Source organism: Lonchura striata, chromosome 26, assembly GCF_050655825.1.
Source record: "Lonchura striata isolate lonStrDom1 chromosome 26, ASM5065582v1, whole genome shotgun sequence".
NCBI classification, from domain to species: Eukaryota; Metazoa; Chordata; class Aves; order Passeriformes; family Estrildidae; genus Lonchura; species Lonchura striata.
This window is the reverse complement of record NC_140728.1, coordinates 5,377,593-5,403,053: the sequence shown is the minus strand read 5'-3', so window position 1 is coordinate 5,403,053 and position 25,461 is coordinate 5,377,593. Positions and strand designations below refer to the sequence as shown.

General features: G+C 59.8%; 1 protein-coding gene across 9 annotated transcripts in view; it reads left to right on the top strand.

Moving 5' to 3' along the window:
• The first annotated feature begins 615 nt into the window (after positions 1–615).
• ATP2B4 (ATPase plasma membrane Ca2+ transporting 4) overlaps positions 616–25,461 on the top strand; it is a 72,478-nt gene continuing 47,632 nt past the window's right edge. For 6 of the 9 annotated variants that reach the window (XM_085561317.1, XM_085561313.1, XM_021538796.3 and 3 more), the window contains exon 1: positions 616–756. The gene's annotated coding sequence lies outside the window, so the exon portion shown is untranslated. Of the gene's footprint in view, positions 757–6,710; positions 6,922–21,787; positions 21,926–25,461 lie in introns of those variants that run through there. The other 3 variants (XM_085561318.1, XM_085561315.1, XM_085561316.1) reach the window with 3 other exon arrangements.

The window sequence follows — 25,461 nt, the reverse complement described above, 5'->3', positions numbered from 1 at the left end:
TTGCTCGGGGGGTCCCCACATTACCTGGGGGTGTCCCCACCCTGCTTGGGGACCCCGATATTACCCGGGGGGGTCCCCACATTGCCCGGGGGAGTCTCCCCTCTTTCTGGGGGTGCATCTGCCACCCTGTCCAGCGTGTCCCCACCCTGCTTGGGGACCCCGATATTACCCGGGGGTGTCCCCACATTGCCCGGGGGAGTCTCCCCTCTTTCTGGGGGTGCATCTGCCACCCTGTCCAGCGTGTCCCCACCCTGCTTGGGGACCCCGATATTACCCGGGGGTGTCCCCACATTGCCCGGGGGAGTCTCCCCTCTTTCTGGGGGTGCATCTGCCACCCTGTCCAGCGTGTCCCCACCCTGCTTGGGGGTCCCCGATATTACCCGGGGGTGCCCCCACCCTTTCCAGCCGTGCACCCCCCGCTCTGCCCGTGGGCTCCTGCCATGTTCGGGGTCCCCCACGCCGCTGTCCCCCCCCTCGCTGGTCCCTTCACCCCGTTCCTGTCGCCGTCCCCCTTAAGCGGCCGTCGGGGCGTGCAGCCACCTTAAGGGAGCCCCTCCCCCGGCGGGCTGGGACGAGCCCTCCCCCTCCCTGCCCGCCGTCCCCTCCCTCGCCGGCCCGGCCCCGCACGGCCCCGCACGGCACGGGGGGTTGCCATGACAAGCATTTTCTCCCGTTAGCTCCGGGACCGCTCCCCCTCCAGCCCATGGCCAGTCGCGGGGGCTCCGCCGCCAGCCGGGCGCCGTGGGACCGGAGCCGGTGAGTGCAAGGGGTGGGGGGGACACGACCCCGAGAGCTTGGGGGTACGGGGGTCCCGCGGGGGGTTTGAGGTGTTGGGGACACGGCGGGGGGACGCACGGGAGTGGCGTGGGGTGGCTGCGGAGCGGGGGTCTGTGTCGGGGCCGGGGGTGGGAGCATCGCCGCCCCCGCCGTGGGGGCGGTGGGGCGCTGGCAGCGGGGGTTTCACCGCCCCGCTCCGTCCCGGTGCAGCAGGTGGGATGGGGGGGCTCGCCGTGGGTTCTACATCACGGGGGGGTCGGTGTGGGACCCCCCCCCCAGACCCCAATCCCACGTGGGAGAAGGGTGGGGTGGTGGGGTGACCGCGGTCCGGCCGCTCCGGGGCGTGGGCGGCTGCGGGGAGTGCAGCCCCCAAATTTCTCGTGGGGGGGGTAACTCCGGCAGCCCCCCGGGTTTTGGGGTGGGGAGGATGCTCCGGTCGGATCCTACAACTTGTTGCCCGCCCTTGAGGTGGCTGTGTGTGTGCGGGGGGGAGGACGGTGCGGGGTTCCCGGTCGCGCGTGTTGCTGGATTTTTTGGGAGGCAGCGGGTTGTGGCATTGCGGGGAGGAGGAGGATGAGGATGATGGAGGAAGGAAGAGGCGGGGGAAGGGGAGGGGGGCTTGCGGCAGCCCAAGGACAGAGCGGGGAAGGTGCTGCGTGGGTGGGTTTGGGGTGGTTTTTTTCCCCCACGCGTGGGGCAGCAAAGGGGGCTGCTCCCTGCCTGGAGTGGGGTGACTCGGGTGGGGGGCGCGTGGGGAGGGTGGGATGCGGTGGGGAGGTGCGTGGGAGGGGAGGGGGGGTTTGCCCACGCCACGGCTGGGCACGTCTCCCTCCTGCCTGCACCAATCCAGCTGGGCAGAGCCACAGCAGAGAAAACAGGAGTGGGGAGGCGGAAAATAAATTAAAAAATAAATCAGGAAATCTATTGCAAGCTCGGCCAGGCTCTGGCCTCGTCCGCCTCCTCCTGCCTCTGTCCCCAGCGCTCTCGCTGCATCCCAGCCCGGCTCCGGAGCCTCCCAGCATCCCTGGCCTGGCTCGGTGGGTCCGTGTCCCCCGTGGGCTGCCGGCGGCGGGGGCGGGGGGGCTGTGCGGAGCTGGGTGGTCCCTCCCCGCTTCGCCAGAGGCGAGTGGAGATGTTGGGAGGGGAGGAGGGACAATAGGTTATTGTGCTCTTATCTCTGGAGACCTGAGCTTGGGTGGGGGTTTGCATTGCGAAGCCCAAACCAGTGCAGCCAGTTTCTGCCCGTGGCCGTGGACTGGCAGCCCCGGACGTGGGTGGACGGGCAGGAGCCGAGGGCAGCGAGCCGGGGTGGAGGTGAGTGCTCGGAGCTCGCCATGGGGCACCCAGAGCCGTCCTGGGGCCGGGGGACCCCCGAGGTGAGCCCCCCATCCCAAACCCCCTGGGCTGCGTGGGCAAGGCAGGGGCTGCACCGCTGCCTGCGCCCTGCCTGCCTCCAGACATTGCCCTCAATCTTTCGCTTCTCCGAGCACTGAAACGCACCTAAATTATTCAATCATGAGCGAGCGAGGCTGACGCCCCCGCGCTCCGCCAGCCCCACCCCGCCGCGCCCCGGGGATCCCTCGCCGGCCCTGGGCTTCCCTCCCCGGCTGCCCCCTCGGGTGACCGCCCGGACCCCTCCGTGCGGCCAGGCTGGCGGCTCGGGGGGGCTGGAGGTGCCCTTCGGATCGGAGCGGCGGAGGACCCTTCCTCAAAGGTGGGCGCTGGGTGGGCTTGGAGGCCAAATTGTGAGTGCCCGAGGCCCGGCTGCATCGCCTGGGCTGGCGGATGGCCGCGGCACGGGGAAGGTGCCGGTGCCGGGATGGTGCGGCTGGAGCTGGGAGGAGGCAGCGCTTCCCCGTTCCGGCCCCGGCACCGCGCGTTCCCCGCGGGCTCCGGCCCCGGCCCGCCCTGGCCGCCGGCGGGGCCGTGGCTGCCGCTCCCCGTCCTACCTACCCCGGCTCCTTCCCGGCTGGAAAAGCGCTGAGAAGTGCTGCAGGTAGAGAGGTTTGAGAGGGCGCATTCTGTTGTTGGGTGTTGGTTTCTTTTCTCCTTCCTTTTTTTTTCCTTTTTTTTTTTTTTTTTTTTTTTTTTTTTTGTATTTTTTTTTTTTTTTCCGCTGGCGATGATGACGGAGGGAATTCCCTGCGCTGCCGGCTCGCCGCTCGCGTGCCGTGGGTCCGCATCTCTTCCCGGGGGAATCTGCCGCTGTCACCCCAGCCTTGCGCCTCCGGAGCCGGGAGCCGCCGCGCCCGAGCCCCCGGGCAGGGCGGGGGCAGCCCAAGGGTGGCACGGCTCCTTGGGCAGGATGAGTAAGAGCAGCAGGGAGGGACGCCTGCTCCTCTCCACTATTGTTTAGCAGTCGAAAGCTCCGGGGTGGAGCTGAGCCTGGAGTTTCCCCTTGTCCCCAAGCCCTGCGAGGCGAGCCCGCTCCTTCCCCGCCCGCCCCTCGCCGGGGCCGCGCGTTCCCCGCGCGTTCCCCGCTCCTCTCTCGGGTTATGTGTTTTCTTCTAGTTTTTTTTTTTTTTTTCTATTCCTGTTTCTCCTCCCTGCTAGGCCACGAGCGGAGTTTTCCCGCAGGGTTGGAGCCTGCGGGGAATTTGGGGACCCAAATCTCTGCGGTGCCGGGGGGGACTCGCAGCCGCCGCCCGCTCGCTGCTGCTGCTCCCCGAGCACGGCCCGGCCGAGGGCTGGGCCGGGCTGGGCTGGCAGCTCCGGCTTCCTCCTCGCCCAGGGCTCCTCCCCGCCGGGCACGGCTGCGCCCTGCTGGGAAAGGAGCCGGAAAACCTGCGGGGAGAGCCCGGGCATCCCGCTGGGTCCGGGAGAGCCCGGGCAGGGACAGCGAGACCCGGCGGGGAGACACGGTGTGGCTCTGGGAAGTGACCGATGGTCAGTGTGGGTGTGGAAATGGGGTGCAGATCTTTTGGGAAGTGACCCATGGTCAGTGTGGCCGTGGAAATGGGATGCAGATCTTTTGGGAAGTGACCCATGGTCAGTGTGGCCGTGGAAATGGGATGCAGATCTTTTGGGAAGTGACCGATGGTCAGTGTGGGTGTGGGAATGGGTGCGGGTCCTTTGGGAAGTGACCGATGGTCAGTGTGACCACAACAGTGGGATGCAGGCCCTTAGGTGGGAGGTGACCAGTGCTCGGTGTGACCATGGCAGTGGAAGTGACCAGTGGTCACTGTGACCATGGCAGTGGGAGTGACCATGGTGGTGGAAGTGACCACTGCTCGGTGGGAGGTGACCATGGCAGTAGGAAGTGACCAGTGCTCGGTGTGACCATGACAGTGGGAGCTGACCAGTGGTCACTGTGAGGTGACCATGGCAGTGGAAGTGACCAGTGCTTGGTGTGACCATGGCAGTGACCAGTGCTCAGTGTGACCATGGCAGTGGGAACTGACCAATGGTCACTGAGGTGACCATAGCAGTGGAAGTGACCAGGTCTCGGTGTGACCACGCTGATGGATGCAGGCCCTTAGGTGGGAAGTGGCCACTGCAGCACAGGCGGTGCCACTTCCCTGGTGTCCCCCGTCTCCTGTGGCTGGCTGGAAACTCCTGGATCCAGGGATGCTGCAGCATTCCCAGTAAGGAATGGCTGTTCTGGCACGCCGGAGGGGCTCTGGTGTGCAGAGCTGGGAATTTGAACCCATCCCTGTCCCCCTGTCTTGTGCTGGGGGGAATAGGGATCCGATGGGTGGTGATGGGGCTGGAGATGCTCCTGTGGGAAGGAGCTTTGATGGCAGAGGTGGCAGAGCTGTCCCCAACCTCCTTCCTCTCCACACTGGTGCAGGCAGAGGTGACCAGCTGGGGGACAGGGACAGGCAGGTGACGGGATCCTGCCCAGCCCAGCGGTTTTCCAGTGGAAGCCACTGGTTTTCCCAGTGACACTGGGACAGGGAATGTGTTTTGGGGTGCAGGGATCGCTGGGAGCAGTCGGGTGACAGCCACAATCCCTGTCACCTCCTACCAGCGCTGAGGCTGAGCTAATGAACCCTGTGACTTTGATGTTTTAATTAGTTGCTTTTGGCTTTAATGTACGGGGATAATAGAGTTTCTATGGACTTATAAACCCTGCCCCTCTGCTGGATCGTTAGGAAAAGGGAAAAAAGCCACAAGGTAAGGCTGGGTAGGGACAGGAGGGAAGCTTGGAGCCCTGTGGAGTGCATGACACCCGCTGGGGTGTCACCCAGCCCGCTGGTGACTCTTTGAAACCGCTAATTAAGCACCTTAAATCCTGGGAGAACTCTCTGTGAGTAAGAGCTGAGTTCAGAGTCCTCCTGCATTTGTGAGCTTCTGGGAGGGGTCTCAGATTTGAACGTGGGAAGCTGATGCACAGCGAGGTCCCGGGAATTTTGGGATTTTGGGATTCCCTTTTGGGGCTGGCCCTGCTCCCTCCAGGGTGCAGAACTCCACCAGGGTCCCCATGTCCCACCAGCCTGGGCTGGTGACAAGGGACAGGCTGGGGACCCTGGTGGAGTTCTCCTGGGATTTCTGGATCATGGCATCAAGTCTTACATGGGGACCTAAATATGGACCAAGAAGTGTTGGCTGGGGAGGGAACACACAGCGGTGACACCAGCAACCCTCTGCCCAAATCCTGCAGCTTCAGGGTGAGGGAAGGGACGTGGGATCAATCGTCCATCGTGGGATTGATCATGGGATCAATCATGGGATGGGATCGATCATCCATTGTGGGATCGATTGTCCATCATGGGATGGGATCGATCATCCATTGTGGGATTGATTGTCCATTGTGGGATTGGTTGTCCATCATGGGATGGGATCGATCATCCATTGTGGGATCGATCGTCCATCGCGGGATCGATTGTCCATCATGGGATAGGATGGGATCGATCATCCATTGTGGGATTGATCATCCATTGTGGGATCTATCGTCCATCATGGGATGGGATCGATCATCCATTGTGGGATCAATTGTCCATCATGGGATGGAATCGATCATCCATTGTGGGATTGATCGTCCATCGTGGGATCCATCATCCATTGTGGGATTGATCATCCATTTTGGGATGGGATGGGATGGGATGGATCATCCATCGTGGGATCGATCGTCCATTGTGGGATCGATCATCCATTGTGGGATGGGATGGGATTGATCATCCATTGTGGGATCAATTGTCCATCATGGGACGGGATCGATCATCCATTGTGGGATTGATCATCCATTGTGGGATGGGATGGGATGGGATGGATCATCCATCGTGGGATCGATCGTCCATCATGGGACGGGATCGATCATCCATTGTGGGATTGATCGTCCATCATGGGATGGGATCGATCATCCATTGTGGGATGGGATGGAATTGATCATCCATTGTGGGATCAATTGTCCATCATGGGACGGGATCGATCATCCATTGTGGGATCGATCATCCATCGTGGGATCGATCGTCCATCATGGGACGGGATCGATCATCCATTGTGGGATCGATCATCCATCGTGGGATCGATCGTCCATCAGGGGACGGGATTGATCATCCGTAGCCCAGTGCCAATGGGAGAGCTGCCGGCCTCGGGAATCCTTCCCTTCCCTGCGGCACCAGGGGCTGTGTGCCACCCCAGTGCCACCCCAGTGCCACCGCAGTGCCACCCCGGGCCTGTCCCTTGCCACCCCCACCCACTGCGGCCACCCGTGGCCGAGCCCTGGCGTGTCCCAGCGTGGGGAGCTCCCGGCCGGGGCAGCACCGGCCGAGGGGAAGCTCCGGCCAAGTGTCCGCGCTTTGTGCTGACGGGGAAACTTTTCCTTCCACGCTTCCCCGGCAGGGATGAGTCGGCAGCTGGGCTGAGCCGAGCGCGTTGCCGGGGGCGAGGAGCAGTCCCGGTTTTCCCATCCCGTGCCCCCGTGGCTGCTGCGGGAAGGAGCAGCGAGCCGTGCCTGGGCAGAGCCCGGCGCGTAGGAGTCCCCACCCGGAAGAGTTTGTCCGGCGGGGCCGGGGAGGAAGGAATCCGATCCCTCCTTTCCCAGGCTGGGATCCCAGCGCCGGAGCTCGGCTCTGCGTGGCCGGTTCCCCTCTGCCGAACCCCCCCCACTCTCCCCAGCGTGGCTCTGCCATCCCTCCGCGCCGGGCCGGGTCCCGCAGCAGCGATTCCCGACATCTCCTCTTTTGTCTGCGGCTCGCAAAGGTCAGCCCTGCCTCGCTCCGTTAAGGAGCTGTAAATAATCCCCGCTCCGTGTGCCGCGGCTCCAGGGCTGAGCCCAGCATCCTCCTGCTCCTGCCCGAGGAGGTGATGCAGCCCAGCCCCGGGGGGACGCAGCGCTGCAGAGCCGGGGGGCAGCGGGGTGCGGGTGGCCCGGGGGGGGACAGCGGCGTGTCCCACGCCAAGGACAAGAGTCGGGATGGCCGCTCCTGCCTTCTCCAGGCTAAAAATAAGCCGCTGGCCCTCGCCGTGCTGCCTCTGCGAGGGGGTGGCGGTGGGCAGGGGGTGAATCCGGGCACCGCGGGGACCGTGGGGTGGTGGCGGGGCTGGCGTGGGGCTGGAAGTGACCTTTGCTCTTTGAGCATCGGGGTCGGCGATCGGATTTTCAGCTCCGGGCTCGGATTTCGGGCGGTAGGTGTCTGATTTTTCGGCGCCGTTTCTCGAGATGCTAATTAAGGACCCTGCAGCAGCAGCTGGAGCTTTAGTGTCCCTTCGACACCCCTCGCTCAGCCGGGAGGTGCCCGTGGCCCCTGGAATGCCCTCGGCTTTTCCTGGCCCCTAGAATACCCTCGGTTCTTCCTGGCCCCTGGAATGCCCTCGGCTTTTCCTGGCCCCTGGAATGCCCTCGGCTTTTCCTGGCCCCTAGAATGCCCTCGGCTTTTCCTGGCCCCTGGAATGCCCTCGGCTTTTCCTGGCCCCTGGAATGCCCTCGGCTTTTCCCGGCCCCTGGAATGCCCTCGGCTTTTCCTGGCCCCTAGAATGCCCTCGGTTCTTCCTGGCCCCTGGAATGCCCTCGGCTTTTCGCTTCTCGCCTTTTGTTCCTGTTTGGGAATGCCTCCCCTCGCCTCTCCAGGGCTCCAGCCTTTCCAGAGGCTTTTAGTGGCGTGGCCCCCTCGCTATTCCAGCTCCTCGCCTCACTTTCCAGCTTCTTAAAAATAACCCCGTGCTGCTGGGGACACAGCCCAGGATCCTGGAGGAAGGCTGCTTTCCCACTCCTGCCATTCCACAGGCAGCCCAGGGGCAGCGGGACGAGCCGGGAGATGGCTCAGTCCTCCAGCACTGCCCCCTCTCCTCCTTGCTCCGTGGAAGGCCGCTGATTTTGGGATGATGCCGGGGGAGATGCGACGGCTCCGAGCGGGATGTGGGATTTTCTCGTGGCACCTGCAGAGCTCAGCCCGGCTGCGTCCCAGTCCCGGCGTGACGGATGGCTGCAGCTGGCAGCGCGCCGTGCCAGCTTCCCGGAGCTTCCCGCAGCTCCGGAGGGGCTTCCTGGCACAGCCGGGCACGTGCCCGTGCCAGCGGCAGGGATCCGGCACGGCCTCGGCGCCGGGGACACGCCTGGGGCTGACCCGGGCTGGGAGGGAGCTGGTGCTCCGGCGTGAACCTCGAGTTAAACATTATTCCTGCCTCTGGAGCAGGGAGGGATTAGTGCAGGGAAATGAGGGCAGGCTGGATTTGCAGCTGGGAATGCCAGGCTGGCACTGGGTGAACCCCAGGATGGCTGGAGCGAGGCTGGAAGAGGGGTGACAGCGTGGGTGACAGCCTCGGGAGCAGCGGGAATGACAACCAGGATTCAGGTTGAATCCTGAAGGCGTGAACCTTGAGTTAAAAATTATTCCTGCCTCTGGAGCAGGGAGGGATTAGTGCAGGGAAATGAGGGCAGGCTGGCGCTGGGTGAACCCCAGGATGGCCGGAGCGAGGCTGGAAGAGGGGTGACAGCGTGGGTGACAGCCTCTGGAGCAGCAGGAATGACAACCAGGATTCATCCCGATGGACAGGCCTGGCTGGGAGCTGGATCAGCTGCAGGAGCTGGGATCGGAGCCATGGCTGGGCTGGGAGAAGCTGGGGAGCGTGGCTGGGAGCTTTCCTGGGTGTCCCGCTGCAGACGTGGCTCTGAGTCACCACATCCTGCCTGGGAAAGTTTTGGGTCCCCGCACTTCCCTCGGAGCAGCCGGGCAGGGCTCTGGGATGGGCCCCAGAGGGTCCTGCTGGATTCCCTGTGGGACAAATCCCCAAAATTTGGAGGCCACAACCCCCCCGCTGTGTGCAGGCTGGAGCTGGGAGAGGGTGAAGCTCCACATCCTGCATTTTCCAGTGTGACTGGTGCTGGCTATTTTTAGTTGTCCAAATTAAGCTCGTCTTAAATGCTGTCTTTTGAGGTTTCTTTGAGGGAGGAGGCCTGGAGTGGTGTTATTTCCCAAGTGACTGATTGCTCTCCAATCTGACCCCAAGTGGACTGGCCAAAAAAATGAAAGGGAGGACCAAAGCTGTGGCTGGGAAGTGTCTCCTCCCTGCAGAGCTGTGCCTGAGGGTGTTTCCTGAGCCAGCAGGAGATTTCCTGGGGGAAGGAGAAAGTAAACAGCATCCCCATGGGGCAATCCAGCTGGAAAACCTCATCCTGCTGCCTGCTCTGGCGTCCCTGGGGTGTGCTGTGCCCCTGGCTGTTCCACGGGGTGTTAAATCCACGGGTTTCTCACCTCAGGGACATTTTGGATTTATTGGAGAGCGCTGGGTGCTGGCTGGGGTTCCTAGAGGAGGTGGAAAAGGCTGGAAGCACGTGCAGGGTGCTGAGATTCTTCTTGTTTTGGGGGAAGCTCATCCAGAGGGGGCTGTGATGGTATCTGTCGGAATTTTTGGTATTGATGATTCTGAGATTGTAAAAGTCTCTGTCAGCCCCGCTGCCAAAGCAGAAGCCATAATTGGTCTGTGCTGGTTTCCAGGTTGTTTATTCTGTTTATCTCTCACATGTTCTGCTGCCCTGCCCAGCTCTGTCCTGCAGGGCAGCGTGTGGGGCTCTGCCCTCAGTGGGATGTGACAAACATTAAATACCAGAAACTCCCTGGGCTGCATTTACAAGAACGTGCCAATATCTGTCACCTACGTTGGACAGTGTGTCCCCAGCCTGAACCAACAGAAAAATGCCAACACCACAGTGAGACATGGAGGGCATGAAGAAGGAGAAAAAGGACAAGGCACACCCAATTTCCTCCCTCTTGTCCCCTTTGGACCCCTCATCTAGAATCCTAAAATTTTACTTTTGCACCTGTGCCACACTTAATTATTCCTTATATCAAACCCTCAGAGCTGGTAATTGATCCTGTAAGATTGAAAACTCTTTTCCATGGCCAGAGATCACAGCCAGTGTCTCTGGGGGCTCTGTCCAGGGGGGTTCCTGACCTCTGCCGGGTCCCAGGGCAGCCAGAGGGAAGCCCTGGACTCCCACAGTATCCATGAATTCCCCAGGATGCCTACATCCCATCAAAACCCATCCCCACCGTGCTCCAGCTCCGTCCCCGCCGCTGGATTCTGTTGTGCCAGCTCTTGCCCGTTCCCTGCTTCCCTTTTTTTGGCGCTGTTTTCCCACCTCTCCCCATCCGTGGGTGCGCTCTGTGCCTGTCTCACCTCACCGGGCACCTGCTGCAGCATCTCCTGCCTGGAGCCAGGTGCAGGAATGGCTTTTCCTGCCCTGCTGCAGCTCCCTGCAGCAGCAGCAGCAGCAGCAGTCAGTGTTTCCGTGCAGGTCAGCAGCCGGGGGATGCTCCGGCTCCTGCAGTGGGACGTGAAGTGCATGATGGAATCCCGGGCAGATGCTGCGGATGGAATTTCTGCAGCGCCGGGGGGACGTGGCCCTGCGGCCCCGGGGGTCAGAGCCAGGAGCTGGAAGTGTTCCCTGGCCTTTCCAGGCTCGGGACTGTCCCTTTTCCCTCTGGGAAGGACGATGAGGAGCCTCCCTTCCTCCTGGCGCTGCCCCGGCCGCAGCTGCCGGCGCTGGCCCGCTTCGGTTGGGTCTCCGTGCCCGGGAGCTGGCTGGGATCTGTCCCCTCTCGGGGTGATCCTTTGGGAACGGGGCTTTTGGGAAGGGATCCAGGAAAAGCCAGCAGGGAGCAGAGGGATTTTCCCAAATCTCAGCCTGCTCACCCGGGACCTGCCTCCCCTCGAGTGTGGGAGCAGCCAGGGTGGTGCTGGGGCACCCCACAAGGGTTTGGGGCATCCCACACAGTTCTGGGGGATCCAAAACGGTTCTGGGGGATCCCACACAATTTTTGGGGATATAAAACAGTTCTGGGGGATCCCACACAGTTCTGGAGGATCTAAAACAGTTCTGGGGGATCCCACACAGTTCTGGAGGATCCCACACGGTTCTGGGGGATCCCACATGATTCTGGAGGATCCCAAACAGTTCTGGGGGATCCCAAACAATTCTGGAGGATCCCAAGCGGTTCTGGGGGATCTCACACAGTTCTGGAGGATCCCACAAAGTTCTGGGGGATCCAAAACGGTTCTGGAGGATCCCAAACAGTTATGGAGGATCCCAAACAGGTCTGGGGGATCCCACCCAGTTTTGGAGGATCCCACACAGTTCTGGACAGCCCCAATCCAAGCTTCCACCCTGCATTCCCACTCACCTCGTTACTCCAGGAGCGAACCCCCCTGCCCAGCCCCTGGCCGTGCTGGAAGGTGATGGAGAGGGTGAGGAAGGCCCCTGATCCTGCAGGGAAAATGCTGGGAAAGGGGAAAGGAGGCAGAGCCTCGGGAGCGGAGGGGATTCCGGCAGGGACAGCTGGGCTGGAGGGGAATCCTGGCCGTGGGTTTGGCATTTTTCCATTGGGATGGGGGGCGGGAATCACACCCTGAGCCACGGCTGGGTGTGTGTGTCCCTGCTGGGTGCCGGTGTCCGGGGAATCCTCCCTGTGTTCCCGGGATCCCGCACTGTATTCCGTGGATCCCTCGCTGTATTCCTGGGATCCCTCACTGTATTCCCATGGATGCCTTGCTGTATCCCATGGATCCCTCACTGTATTCCTGGGATCCCTCACTCTATTCCTGGGATTCCACACTGTATTCCCAGGATTCCTCTCTGTATCCCACAGATTCCTTGCTGTATTCCCCTGAATCCCTCACTGCATTCCCACAGATCCCTCAGTGTATTCTTGTGGATCCTTTTCTTTATCCCACAGATTCCTCACGTATTCCCACAGATCCCTCACTGTGTTCCTGTGGATCCCTCCCTTTATCCCAGAGATCTCTCACTGTATCCCACAGATTCCTTGCTGTATTCCTGTGGATCTCTCACTATATTCCCGCAGATCCCTTGCTGTATGAAACAGATCCCTCACTGTATTCCTGTGGATCCCTCACTTTATCCCACAGATCCCTCACTATATTTGCACAGATCCCTCACTGTATTCATGTGGATCCCTCACTGTATCCTGCAGATCCCTCTCTGTATGCCACAGATCCCTCACTTTATCCCACAGATCCCTCGCTGTATCCCACAGATCCCTCACTGTATCCCGCAGATCCCTCACTCTATTCCCACAGATCCCTCGCTGTATTCCCGGGATCCCTTACTCTCTGTATCCTGCAGATCTCTCGCTGTATTCCTGGGATCCCTCACTCGCTGTATCCCACAGATCCCTCACTGTATCCCACAGATCCCTTGCTGTATCCCGCAGATCCCTCGCTGTATTCCTGGGATCCCTCACTCGCTGTATCCCACAGATCCCTCCCTCTATTCCCGCAGATCCCTCGCTGTATTCCCGGGATCCCTCACTCGCTGTATCCCACAGATCCCTTGCTGTATCCCACAGATCCCTCACTGTATCCCACAGATCCCTTGCTGTATCCCACAGATCCCTCGCTGTATTCCTGGGATCCCTCACTCGCTGTATCCCACAGATCCCTCCCTCTATTCCCGCAGATCCCTCGCTGTATTCCCGGGATCCCTCACTCGCTGTATCCCACAGATCCCTCGCTGTATCCCACAGATCCCTCACTGTATCCCGCAGATCCCTCGCTGTATTCCCGGGATCCCTCACTCGCTGTATCCCACAGATCCCTCGCTGTATCCCACAGATCCCTCACTGTATCCCGCAGATCCCTCGCTGTATTCCCGGGATCCCTCTCTCCGCTGGCTCCCTCGGTGCCGCTCGGTGCCAGCTGGGTGCCCCTAACTCCGGGATTTCCCCGCTAATCTGGGCCCTATCGCTGCTAAAGCCGCAATTATCCCGGGATTAGCGGGATGAGCGCTGCTGCTCGGGGCCCCCCTGGGCCCGGGCCAGCACAGCGGGGCCGGTGGCCACCGTCACCTCCGCCGACCCCAGAGCGCCCGTCCCTCCTGCCCGGGGGCTGGGCGCAGCTTTTGGGGTTTTTTGGGACGTCGTTTGGGCTGTGTCCTGGTTCCCGTTGTGTCTGAGCCGAGCGAGGCCACGCTGGGTTTGGAGCACCCTGGGATGACGGGAGGTTTCCCTGCCCAGGGAATGGGATGAGCTTTGAGGTCTCTTTTCATCGCTTCCATCCCGAACCATGGTGGGATTCCATCCCGAACAACGGTGAGATTCCATCCCGAACCATGGTGGGATTCCATCCCGAACAACGGTGAGATTCCATCCCGAACCATGGTGGGATTCCATCCCGAACCATGGTGAGATTCCATCCCGAACCATGGTGGGATTCCATCCCGAACCATGGTGGGATTCCATCCCAAAACATGGTGGGATTCCATCCCAAACCATGGTGGGATTCCATCCCGAACCATGGTGAGATTCCATCCCGAACCATGGTGGGATTCCATCCCGAACCATGGTGGGATTCCATCCCAAACCATGGTGGGATTCCATCCCAAACCATGGTGGGATTCCATCCCAGTGTCGCTGCAGGTGGGTTTTTTTTTGGGGTTAGCTGGGATTTGTGACACGTTTATGGCAAAAAAAGCGCTTGGTTTTGGGGCCGTGCAGCAGGGCTGGAAGACCCCAATCCCTCCTGGCAGGGATGTCTGTCCCAGGGGAGGGATATCCCAGTTTATGGAGGAATATCCCAGTTTATGGAGGGATATCCCAGTTTGCACAGGGATATCCCAGTTTATGGAAAAATATCCCAGTCTGCTGCAGGGATATCCCAGTTTATGGAGGAATATCCCTGTTTGCAGAGGGATATCCCAGTTTATGGAGGGATATCCCAGTTTGCCGGGGTTACTGGTGCAGCTGGGAGCTGCTGGGAGGAGGGAACAGGATGGCAGGTCAGGAATGCTGGGATGCAGGGCAGGGGTGTGGAGGTGAGGCTGGGAATGTCGGGGTTGGGAATTACAGGATTGGGAATGTCAGGGCTGGGAATGACTGACAGGGCCGGGAATGACACCCCAGACTCCATGGTTGCAGATCGGGGTGACTGCGGGGTGGCAACAGGACAAGGTGCAATTTTAGGGAGCAAAGAGCCGCATCCAGTTGGAATCATCACCCATGGAGATGATGATGATGATGATGATGGTGGTGGTGGTGGTGGTGGTGCCTCTCCCCAAACTCATATAATCAATCAGCACTTAATTAAAGCCTGCTCAGGGTTTTTAATTGCTGTGACTGCCCCGGGAAGCGGGAACGCCGTCCCTGCTCTGGCTGAGGCGAGTGCCTGGCGCTGGTGGGAAGCTCAGCTCGAAGGAAGCGCCTCTGGAAAGCACATCCAGGCTTTTCCCAAGGATTTTTCCCATCCCCCTGGACGCGGGAAGAGAGACAGCTCCCCCAGAACACCGGTGGGGTTCAGCTGGGCCGGGCTGGGAGCCTGTGGGTGCCCGGGATGGGTGCCCAGGGTGCTGCCCCTTCCCTGCCACCCACCCTGGGGCCCTGCGGTGCCTCCAGGCTTTGCCCACCCCCTTTCCATCTCTCCCGCCCGCCTAGATTCCCTTTCCGATTGATTCCATTGATTTTCCAAGCCCATTCCGGCTGCTTTGCTCAAATCTTCGCTTCTCCACCTGGGGGGGAAGAGCCTGGGAGGCTCCCGGCGGGTGGCTGTGCCCCCTCCCAGCTCATTCCCAGTTTATTCCCAGCTCATTCCCTGATCATTCCCAGTTTATTCCCAGGTCATTCCCACCTCATTCTCAGGTCATTCCCAGTTTATTCCCAGCTCATTCCCAGTTTATTCCCAGCTCATTTCCAGCTCATTCTAAGCTCATTTCCAGTTTATTCCCACTCATTCTCAGCTCATTCCCAGCTCATTCCCAGTTTATTCCCAGTTTATTCTCAGCTCATTCCCAGTTTATTCCCAGCTCATTCCCAGTTTATTCTCAGCTCATTCCCAGTTTATTCCCAGCTCATCCCAGCTCCGAGGAACTTTCCCTATTTCTTGCCCTGCCCCTCCCTATGCTCTCCTGGCCCATCTGGCTCTCCCCTCCTATTTCTCCATATTTTCCATCCTCTGATTTGCCTCTCCCGCCTGGTTTTTTTTTCCCCTTTTTTTCCTTTTTTTTTTTTTTTTTTTTTGGCGATTCCCACACCCACCACCACATTACTTTTTTTTATTATTATTTTTCTCTCTTCCTCCCCCCCCATTGCTGGGCGAGGGTCTGCATTTCGGATTTTTTACGGATGGGGTCGGGGGTTTCTTTTCTCCCGGGTAAATATCTCCTTCCCTGCTCGCCTGGCTCCCTTTAATTAGACTTCTTACTGCATGGAACAGTTTGCAGTTATATATGGAAAACATCCCACACTTTCCCAGGAGCGGGGCATGTTGGGAAGGGAAACGGGAGCAGCCGGGCGCGCTCTTCCCTGGGAGCCGCGTGTGTTTTTCCTATCGCTTTTCCCGACTTTATTTTTTTAACCCTTTTGCGGCAGCGAAAAGCGCTCGCAGCCTTTTTTTTTTTAATTTTTTTTTTTTTTTAAATTTATTTATTTCATTTGTTCGTACTCCTCTTCCATCCCTCGTCGTTGCGGGTCTGTCCCTTAGAAAATCGGTGCAGGGCTCGTTTTTTTTGGTGGGTTTTTTTGGGGTTTTTTTTAGGAGGTTTTTTTGGGCTTTTTTGTGTTTGTTTTTTTTTTGTGTGTGTTTTGTTTTGGTTTTTTGGTGGATTTTTTTTTGTTTTGTTTTTTTTTGTTTGTTTGGTTGGTTGGTTTATTTGGGTTATTTTTTGTTTTGCTTTTTTTTTTGATTTTTTTTTTGGTTTTTGGTTGGTTGGTTTATTTGATATTTTTTGTTGTTTTTGGTTTTTTAGGGGTTTTTGGGGTTTTTTTTGTTTGGTTTGTTTGGTTTTTTTTTTGTTGTTGTTTTGTTTTGATGTTTTTGTTTTTTTTGTTTCATTTTGTTTGGTTTATTTGGGGTTTTTTTGGGATTTTTTTTGCTTTTTGGGTTTTTGTTTGTTTGCTTTGTTTATTTGGGTTTTTTCTTACTTTTTTGAGATTTTCCTGGATTTTTTTGTTTGATTGGTTTATTTGGGGTTTTTCTGGGTTTTTTTGGTTTTTGGTTTTTTTTTTTTTTGCTTTTTTGGTTTTTTTTGGTTGGGAAAATACATACTTAGTGCTGGAGGAGTGTGGGGAAAGTGATTGCAGGTAGCCGGGCTGGCAGGGATGTGATCCAGAGCGGGAATTCTCGGAGCCGGGACGCTCCTCCCAGCTGACGCGGTGGCAGGAGGGACAGCGCTGTCCCCAGCCCTTCCCCGTGTCCCCAGGGCTGCCACCACCCTCGGGATCCGCCCGCTGGAATTGTCACCCTCCAGCACATCTGGAATCGCTGGGGTTCCCCTACAGCACATCTGGAATTGGTGGCGATCCCCTACAGCACATCTGGAATCGCTGGGGTTCCCCTACAGCACATCTGGAATCGGTGGGGTTCCCCTACAGCACATCTGGAATTGTTGGTGATTCCCTACAGCACATCTGGAATTGTTGGGGTTCCCCTACAGCACATCTGGAATTGTTGGTGATTCCCTACAGCACATCTGGAATTGGTGGGGTTCTCCTACAGCACATTTGGAATTGTTGGTGATCCCCTCCTGCCACAACCCCAGCTTTAGGGGATCCCCCAAATTTCCCTGTGCTGCCCCACCAGCTCTGCCTCTCCTGCCTCAGTTTCCTCAGGGGCGTTTTTGGGAGGGATTGCTGCCGGTTTGGGATTTTTTTTTTTTTTTTTTTTAATTTTTTGATTTTCCCCACGGGATTCTTCACGGAGCAGGGAGGACGAAGCTCCCGGCGGTGACAAGGTGAGCCACCAGGTGCCCCAGGGTGTCCTGGGCACCCCAAAAATCCCACGGGCTGCCCCTCTCCTCCTCCTGCCTTCCCGCAGCAGCTGATGCTTCCCCCGGCTGCTGCTGCTGGAGGAAGGGACGGGGCCCTATTTTCAGCCCCCAGGGATTTTCGGGGTAGGAATCCCCTGTCCCTGTGGAATCTTGCTGAAAACACCGGGCCTGTGTCCTCCTGTCCTGCCCGGTGGCTCTCCTGTCCCCCCGAGTGTTGTTTTGCGCCGTGCTCTGGGTTTGGATGGAATTTAAGCCGATTTTAAAATTCCTGCGCTTTCCAAACGGGATGTGGGAAGGTGGGAATCGGGATTTGGGAGATCTCAGGTGTGTGGAGAGATGAGCTGGACACCAATTGCTCCTGGGCTGCCCCATCCCATGAGAGAGATGGGATGGCAGGAGCATCCCTCCCTGGGCTGGGATTCACCAGGCTCAGCCCCATCTCCTGCCAAAATCCCGCTGTCCATCCTGAGATGCAAAAATCAAAAAAAATCCTGCTTGGGGCTCTGCCCAGGAACGGCTCTGGAGCAGAGGGCTCCGGGCTCCTCCCTCCTGCCCTCTGCTCCAGCCTGGCCAGCTTGGACACTGCCCCCAGCCTTCCCCTGGCCTCTCCTGCTCCTCAGGGACCTCCCAGGACAGTGAAAGTGATTTTTAAGGCTTGTGAAGATACTGGAGTCTGTTCAAGATATGTATGGTTTATGGTTTTTCATCCTCCCCTGCATCCTAGTTCCAGTAATATGTTCTGGGGGTTTATTAGTAATTGTTAGGGGAGGAGCAGGGGTTGAGGTTTTTCAGCCTCTCCTTTCCTTCTTCTCTTTTGAATCTGTTATGTCACTTTTTGAGGATATTCGGTTTCCCCCGAATGTTACAGAGACCATCTTTCCAGTATTCTGCAGCACCACCCTGGCAACGGGATCCCCATCCTGCCAGGATTCCCGGTGCCAGCTCCCGGCTGGCCAGGTGTGCCAGCGGCTGGCAGGGTCCAGGTGGCTCTGACAGGGCTGGGATGTGGCCACTGCCCCGTGTCCATCCTGGAGGTGCTGCCAGAGCAGCCCCAGGGCCTGGTTTGCTGCCTTGCTGTTATCCTCCAGTCCTGCTCCACAATTCCAAGCTGTCCAAATCCCAAACCTCGGCTTTGGGCTCGCTCTGGGGCTGGGAATCGGCGCCAAGCTGAGCCCAGCATGGGTCTGGAGGAGGGAGGAGAGGTGGAGGGGGCAGCGGGGTGGGAGCTGCTGCCCTGGACACGTCCCTGCAGCAGATCTGCCCGGAGGGAAGGGAACAGAGCAGAGAAGGGGCACCCACTGCGTGCCAGCTGCTGCCACATCACCCCGTGGTGGCTCCCCGATGAAGAACCCATTTCCTGGTGCCAGGTGGGATGGAGAAGGAGCGGGCAAAACCTCGTGCTGGCATCCAGGACAGTCCTGCCAACCTGGCAGCACCGGGGCTGTGCCACTGTCACCTCCAGGGAGCAGGTGAATTTGGGGGAGAGAGGGACAGACACAGAGCAAAGAGCAAGGCAGCCCAGCTCCTCCCTACCTGAGGGCTGCTGCGTAGAATCACAGAATTGTCGGGGTTGAAAAAGATCTTTAAGATTGTCAAATCCAATCCTTAAGCCAGCAGTGCCAAATCCAGCACTACACCATGTCCCTGAGCACCACATCAACATGTCCTTTGAAATCCTCTGGGTGTTACAGGCAGGTGAAAGATGTATTCTGTGATTTTGGTGGCCGGATGATCACAAACAAAACCGTGTTGGTGTTGAAAGCGCCGAGGCTGCTCGGGAGGTGGCAGAGGGGCTGTCCCCAGGGGGATGCTGTGCCCCTGCAGAGGGTGAGGCCTGCAGGTGTTTGCTGCTGCAGGAGAGGCTGGCTTTGCTGCCCATCCTCCTGCGTTCCTGCACCGTGCTACCTTGTAAAGCACGGAGAGAATAATGAGAGGAGCGGCGCTGATTTAGTGCAGGCGCCGCCGGAGAAATACCAAGGCCTTAGATGGAAACATTCCCCCTGACAGCTCGCCTGGAGGCTCCCTGCTTTTCTTTTACTTCCACCCCCCCTGGAATTCCTGGGCTGCTGCACCCTGAGGCTCGGGGAAGCCCCGATTCAGATTCCTGACCCCCGGCACTGCCAGCTGTGCCCGGTGGTGGCTTTGGCACGTGGATGTGACACTTTTGGAAGCCTGGACACCATGAGCTGTCACAGCCCCTGGTGGCAGCAGGCTCAGAGCTGGGGGGTTTGAGGCTCAGGGCTGTGGGTTTAGGGGCTGAGGGATGCAGATTTTGGGGCTCAGGGCAGCGGGATTTGGGGAGCCACGTCATGGATGGCCGCATCCGTGCCAAGGCTGTGCCCAGCGTTCCGCCTCCAGCCTCTTCCCTGCCCTTTGCGGGAGTTAATTGCTGCCTTGGGCACGCCAAAACCCAGCAGTTTTCCAACGTCAATTAGCAGGAGGCAAAATAGGAGCAAAATGGGAGCCAGGGCAGCTGGAATGAGCGGGGCGGTGGCGGCCGCGTGAGTGCCCTGCAGGGTGGCGGCAGGGACATTCGTTTTGGGGAATGTCACCTCCTCCTGCCTTCTCCTGCTTTCCCTGTGACCTTGGCCCTGCTGCCATCCCTCCTGTGGGTCCCACGGGCCTGGCAGGAGGAAGGAGAGGAGGAGGAGGATGGTGTGACACAGGCAGGGATGGGACAACGCTCTGCTGGCATCGCCACCCTCGGTGTCACCGGTGTGGGGACGAGGATCTACGGCCAAGGGGGTGACAGCTGGTTTGGGGACAGGCCCCCAGCCTTGTGCCCTGCACGTGGCAGCCCCGTGGCTGCCTGCTGGCACCGGGAATTGTGTGCTTGGCACAGCCGTGTGGGAGGAAAAACTGCGGGGCTGGCACCGGGGGTGACGGTGACACCGCGGGGACAGCGGCTCCCTGCCCGCAGCGTGTGGCACCCTGAGCCCGTGGGAGCTGTGGCGTGTCCCCGTCCTCGTCCCCAACCCCATGTCGTGGACGGGGAGGAGTGGTGTGGGAGTCGGGAATTGTCACTTGCGGGAGATGGAAATTGTCACTCGTGGGGAGATACGAATTGTCACTTGCGAGAGTCTGGAATTGTCCCTAGCAGGAGATGGGAATTGTCACTCGCAGGAGATGGGAATTGTCACTCGCGGGAGACAGGAATTGTCACTCGCAGGAGATGGGAATTGTCATTCGTGGGGGACTGGAATTGCGGGAGACAGGAACTGTCACTTGCAGGAGTTGGGAATTGTCGCTTGCAGGAGACAGGAACTGTCACTCGTGGGAGACAGGAACTGTCACTCACGGTAGTCGGGAATTGTCACCTGCAGGAGACAGGAATTGTCACTCGTGGGGACCCGCGGGGATGAGGGGAGCCTGCCCTGCCCAGCCCTGCCCAGGAGCAGCCCCAGGGGCCGATCCCCGCAGGAATTCCCGCAGGAATTCCCGGGCTGCGCCTCCAGCCCCGCGTCCTGCCCCGTTGTCACTCTGCTGGTGACTCAGTTTCCCTGGCACAGCGCTGCTGCTGCCGCCGCTCTCCATGAGGCCCCAGCGCTTCCTGGGCGTTTTCCTGCTCCTTTTCCAGGGCTTTTACCCCACGTTTATCCCCACCACGTTTATCCCCCCAGGTTCATCCCCCCCAGGTTCATCCCCCCAGGTTCATCCCCCCCAGGTTCATCCCCCCAGGTTCATCCCCCCAGGTTTATCCCCACCAGGTTCATCCCCCCCAGGTTCATCCCCCCCAGGTTCATCCCCCCCACGTTTATCCCCACCACGTTTATCCCCCCAGGTTCATCCCCCCCAGGTTTATCCCCACCAGGTTCATCCCCCCAGGTTCATCCCCCCCACGTTTATCCCCACCAGGTTCATCCCCAGCAGGTTCATCCCCCCCAGGTTCATCCCCCCAGGTTTATCCCCCCCAGGTTCATCCCCCCAGGTTCATCCCCCCCGCGTTTATCCCCCCCACGTTTATCCCCACCAGGTTCATCCCCCCAGGTTTATCCCCCCCAGGTTCATCCCCCCCACGTTTATCCCCACCAGGTTCATCCCCCCCAGGTTCATCCCCCCAGGTTCATCCCCCCCACGTTTATCCCCACCACGTTTATCCCCCCAGGTTTATCCCCCCCAGGTTCATCCCCCCCACGTTTATCCCCACCAGGTTCATCCCCCCCAGGTTTATCCCCACCAGGTTCATCCCCCCCAGGTTTATCCCCCCAGGTTCATCCCCCCAGGTTCATCCCCCCAGGTTTATCCCCCCCAGGTTCATCCCCCCAGGTTTATCCCCCCCAGGTTTATCCCCCCCAGGTTTATCCCCCCCAGGTTCATCCCCTCTCGCAGGATGGAGCCTGCGGGCTCCTTCCCCGTCTGCCCCCAGGAACGGGCCGGGTCTGGCGGTCAGCGGGGTGTCCCCCGTGCCAGGGTTTGGCCCTGGAGTGTCCCCCGGGTGTGGCGGGGGTGTCGCTGCCGGGTGCGGGTGACCCCGCGGGCAGGGCAGTGTCGCTGTCCCCACCCCTGGCGGAGGAAGCGGATGCTGCTGCGGGAGGAGGGGACATCCCGCGGGTGCCACAGGTGGCTGTCCCCGGGTGCCACCGCTTCTGCTGTCGGCACAGCGTGACCGAGGGAAGGGGACAGATCCTCCTGAGCTGGCACAAGGTCCCTGAGCTTGTCCCGGGGTCTGTCACAGCCTGGCTTTGTCCCCTTCTCCTCTCCGTGACACCGGGATGGCGGTTCCCCCACCGTGACCTTCTTGCCACCCTGCCCCTCCTCCCCGAAGGTGACAATGCCGGCTGGGATGTCCCCTGCCCCTTTCAGCCAGCCCTGAGCACGAGGCTCGTCCCTCTGCGCCCCCGCCTCGTCCGGGGAGGTGCCAGCCCGGCGGTGTCCCCCGCGGGCCCGGCGCCGCAGGGGTTAAGCAGGGAAGGCTTCCCTTGCCAGGGGTGTTGCTGGGATCGGGCAGGAGCGGGAGCGGAGCCGCTGCCATCTGCACATTGCGATTTGGTGAGTGTGCAGGGGAGGGGCGCCCAGGGCGGCCGGGCCCCCCGCTGCCCGCGGCGGCTCCGGGGCGACGCTGGGCACCCCGAAATCCCCCGTGACATCCCCCTGAAATCCCTTGACATCCCCCCGAAATCCCCCGTGACATCCCCCTGAAATCCCTTGACATCCCCCTGGAATCCTCTGTGGCATCCTCCTGAAATCCCCCGTGACATCCCCCTGGAATCCCCCGTGACATCCCCCCGAAATCCCCCGTGACATCCCCCTGGAATCCCCCGTGACATCCCCCTGAAATCCCCCGTGACATCCCCCTTAAATCCCCCTGAAACTCCCCGTGACATCCCCCGTGACATCCCCCTGAAATCCTCCGTGAAATCCCCCTGAAATCCCCCGTGACATCCCCCTGGAATCCTCTGTGGCATCCCCCTGAAATCCCCTGACATCCCCCTGGAATCCCCCGTGACATCCCCCTTAAATCCCCCTGAAACTCCCCGTGACATCCCCTGTGACATCCCCCTGAAATCCCCCGTGACATCCCCCTGGAATCCTCTGTGGCATCCCCCTGAAATCCCCCGTGACATCCCCCTGAAGTCCCCCGTGACATCCCCCTGGAATCCCCCTGAAATCCTCCGTGGCATCCCCCTGAGATCCCCCGTGGCATCCCCCATCAGCCGGGCTGGGCTCCACCTGCTCCACGTGGCCGTGTCCTGGTGGGACGGGGACCTGCCTGCCGCAGCCCCCTGTCTCCAAGGCTGTCACCTCAGCCTCGCTGTGTCCCCTCCCTGTGTCCCCTCCCTGTCCCCAAGGCTGTCACCACAGCCCCGCTGTCCATTTCCTGTCCCGAAGACTGTCACCCCTCTCCCGGTGCCCTCCCTGTCCCCAAAGCTGTCACCACAGCCCCACGGTGCCCTCCCTGTCCCCAGGGCTGTCACCTGTTGGTGCGGGGCAGGACGCTGTGCCCAGGTGCCAGTGCAGAGCCCAGGTCCCACATTCCCGCTGGGAAGGCGCCTCCCCTGGCTCTGGGGGGCTGCAGGGGGGTCTCGTCCCCTCCTCAACCTCCCCACGGTGATGGCAGCACCCCATGGGTCTCTCCCGGTGATTCCTCCCTGGATTCAGCCATTCCAGGGGATTTTCACCTCCCTGTGGCCTCTCCAGGGGCAGCAAAGGTGCTCCAAGGCCGTTTTTCTCCTTTAATTGGCAACTTTGGCTCGTGGAGTCCGTCTGTGCATCTGGAGAACGTCCCTGTCCGTGCAGCCTCTCTCATCCCACTGCAGATGCAGCTTCAGATTCCCAACGAGAAAAAAAATCTCAAACCCGAGCCAAGGAAGGGGAATTTTGGGGGAGTTGATTTTTATGTGGGTTTTTTTTTTTCTTTTTATTATTTTTTTTCCCTTCCTCCCCACTTGGCAACATAAACAGCATCCTTGACAGCTTTACATTGAGTTTGCCATGGCAACCTCCGGCAGCCAAGTGTTCCCAACACCCCATTCCCAAACTGGGAGAGGAGTTGGACTCTGGTGGGTGCTGCTGAGAGGGGCAGAGTGTGGGGCTGGGATCCAGGTGCTCGGGGAAGGTGATCCCACCTTGATCCACCTGATCTGAGCTGGTATTTGTGGCTCTGGGCAGGGAATGTGGTGGCTGGTGATGCTTTTCCTTGGCCTGTGGGTGGGAGATGTCCCAGCTGGGGCACGGATTTCATCCTCCTTCGTGGACCAATGGAAAAACCTCCTGAGCTTGGGCAGGGATTGCTCCATTGGGAGGATGGAGCAGCTCCCGCTGTCCATCAGGATTTGATCCGATGTCCTGAGGCAGGAGGATCCCTGTCCTCACCCAGGGACCCACCAGGGCTGCTGCTGGCACATGCCAGCTCCTGGTGCCACCAGCACGGCAGCAGGGCCACCCCACGGCGTGGCTGGAGTTGCCACTTGTGGCACCTCCAGCTGATTAATTTTTCCTCGTCGCTTTCCGAGCGCTTTGCGAGGGTAAATCCAGCAGGTCCTGGGGCTGGGGTGGGCACAGGCCAGGCTGGGGCGGTGGCGCTGGCTGCGGGCACTGTCCCTGGCAGGACAGAGGTGCCGTGGCTGCCGTTTATTATTCCGGGCAGGTTCAGCTGCAGCACCGGCTCCACCGCTCCTCGCCAGCTCCTCCTGCCTGGAGCCCGCACGCTCCTTCCTCCCCTCACACTGCTCTCCTTCCTCCCCTCACACCCCACTCCATCTTCCCCTCACACCCCGCTCCTTCCTCCCCTCACATGCCTCTCCTTCATCCCCTCACACCCTGCTCCTTCCTCCCCTCACACTCTTCTCCTTCCTCCCCTCACACCCTACTTCTTTGTCCCCTCACACCCCACTCCATCTTCCCCTCACACTGCTCTCCTTCCTCCCCTCACACCCCGCTCCTTCCTCCCCTCACACCCCACTCTTTCCCCTCACACTCCCCTCCCTTGTCCCCTCACACTCCTCTCCTTCCTCCCCTCACTCCGTGTTCTTTCCTCACACTCCTCTCCTTGCTCCCCTCACACTCTTTCATCCCCTCACACCCCACTTCCTTCCCCTCACACTCCTCTCCCTTGTCCTCTCACATTTCTCTCCTTCCTCCCCTCACACTCTTTCATCCCCTCACACTCCTCTCCCTTGTCCCCTCACACTCCTCTCCTTCCTCCCCTCACACTCCTCTCCCACCTGGGCTGTTTTCATCCCTCAGGGAGCGCTTGTTCCTCTCCAGGGCCTGGGGCTCTGGGAATGGATTCCCAGAGTGAAGGACAGAACCCGCTGGAGTCACTGGGATCTCCTCAGAGCGATGGCTCTGATCCGGGTGGATCCTTCCCAGCTCGGCCAGGGAGCCGTGCTGGTGGGATGGGGCAGGTTTGGGAACGGGGCTGTGATCCCAAAAGGGCTGCGGGAGGATGCTTGGAGCAGACAGGAGCCATCCCACACCTCGGTCCCAGGCTGGGATTGCAGGGTGGGACACAGGGATGGTGCCGAATACCTCCTTTCCCCGCAGGACAGAGCGAATTCCAGGCTGGAATCTGACTGTGGGACAGGGATGGTGCTGAATCCCTCCTTTCTCCTCAGGACAGAGCGAATTCCAGGCTGGAATCTGTGGGACACAGGGATGGTGCTGGGTCCCTCCTTTCCCGCAGGACAGAGCGAATTCCAGGCTGGAATCTATCTGACTGTGGGACACAGGGATGGTGCTGGGTCCCTCCTTTCTCCTCAGGACAGAGCGAATTCCAGGCTGGAATCTTGCAGTGGGACACAGGGATGGTGCTGATCGCTGCCCCCTGAGCTCTGTCAGGGGTAATTAAGGGCTAGGCCGTTACAGTATTAATTAACTGTCTCCCTCTTAACCTCTGAGCACTCCTCAGACAGCGCCGGTTGCTATGAAAGAGAAGGAAATGAGCGTGGTGGGGTGGGGGAATTAGCGTTTTTTCTCTTAATCAGCAGGAGCCTGCTTAATTGGGCCTGCCACCTCCTGCTTCCCGCTGCTGGGAGCTGCTGCCTGGCAGGGATGGATGAGCTCAGCTCCACGAGGAGCCGTGG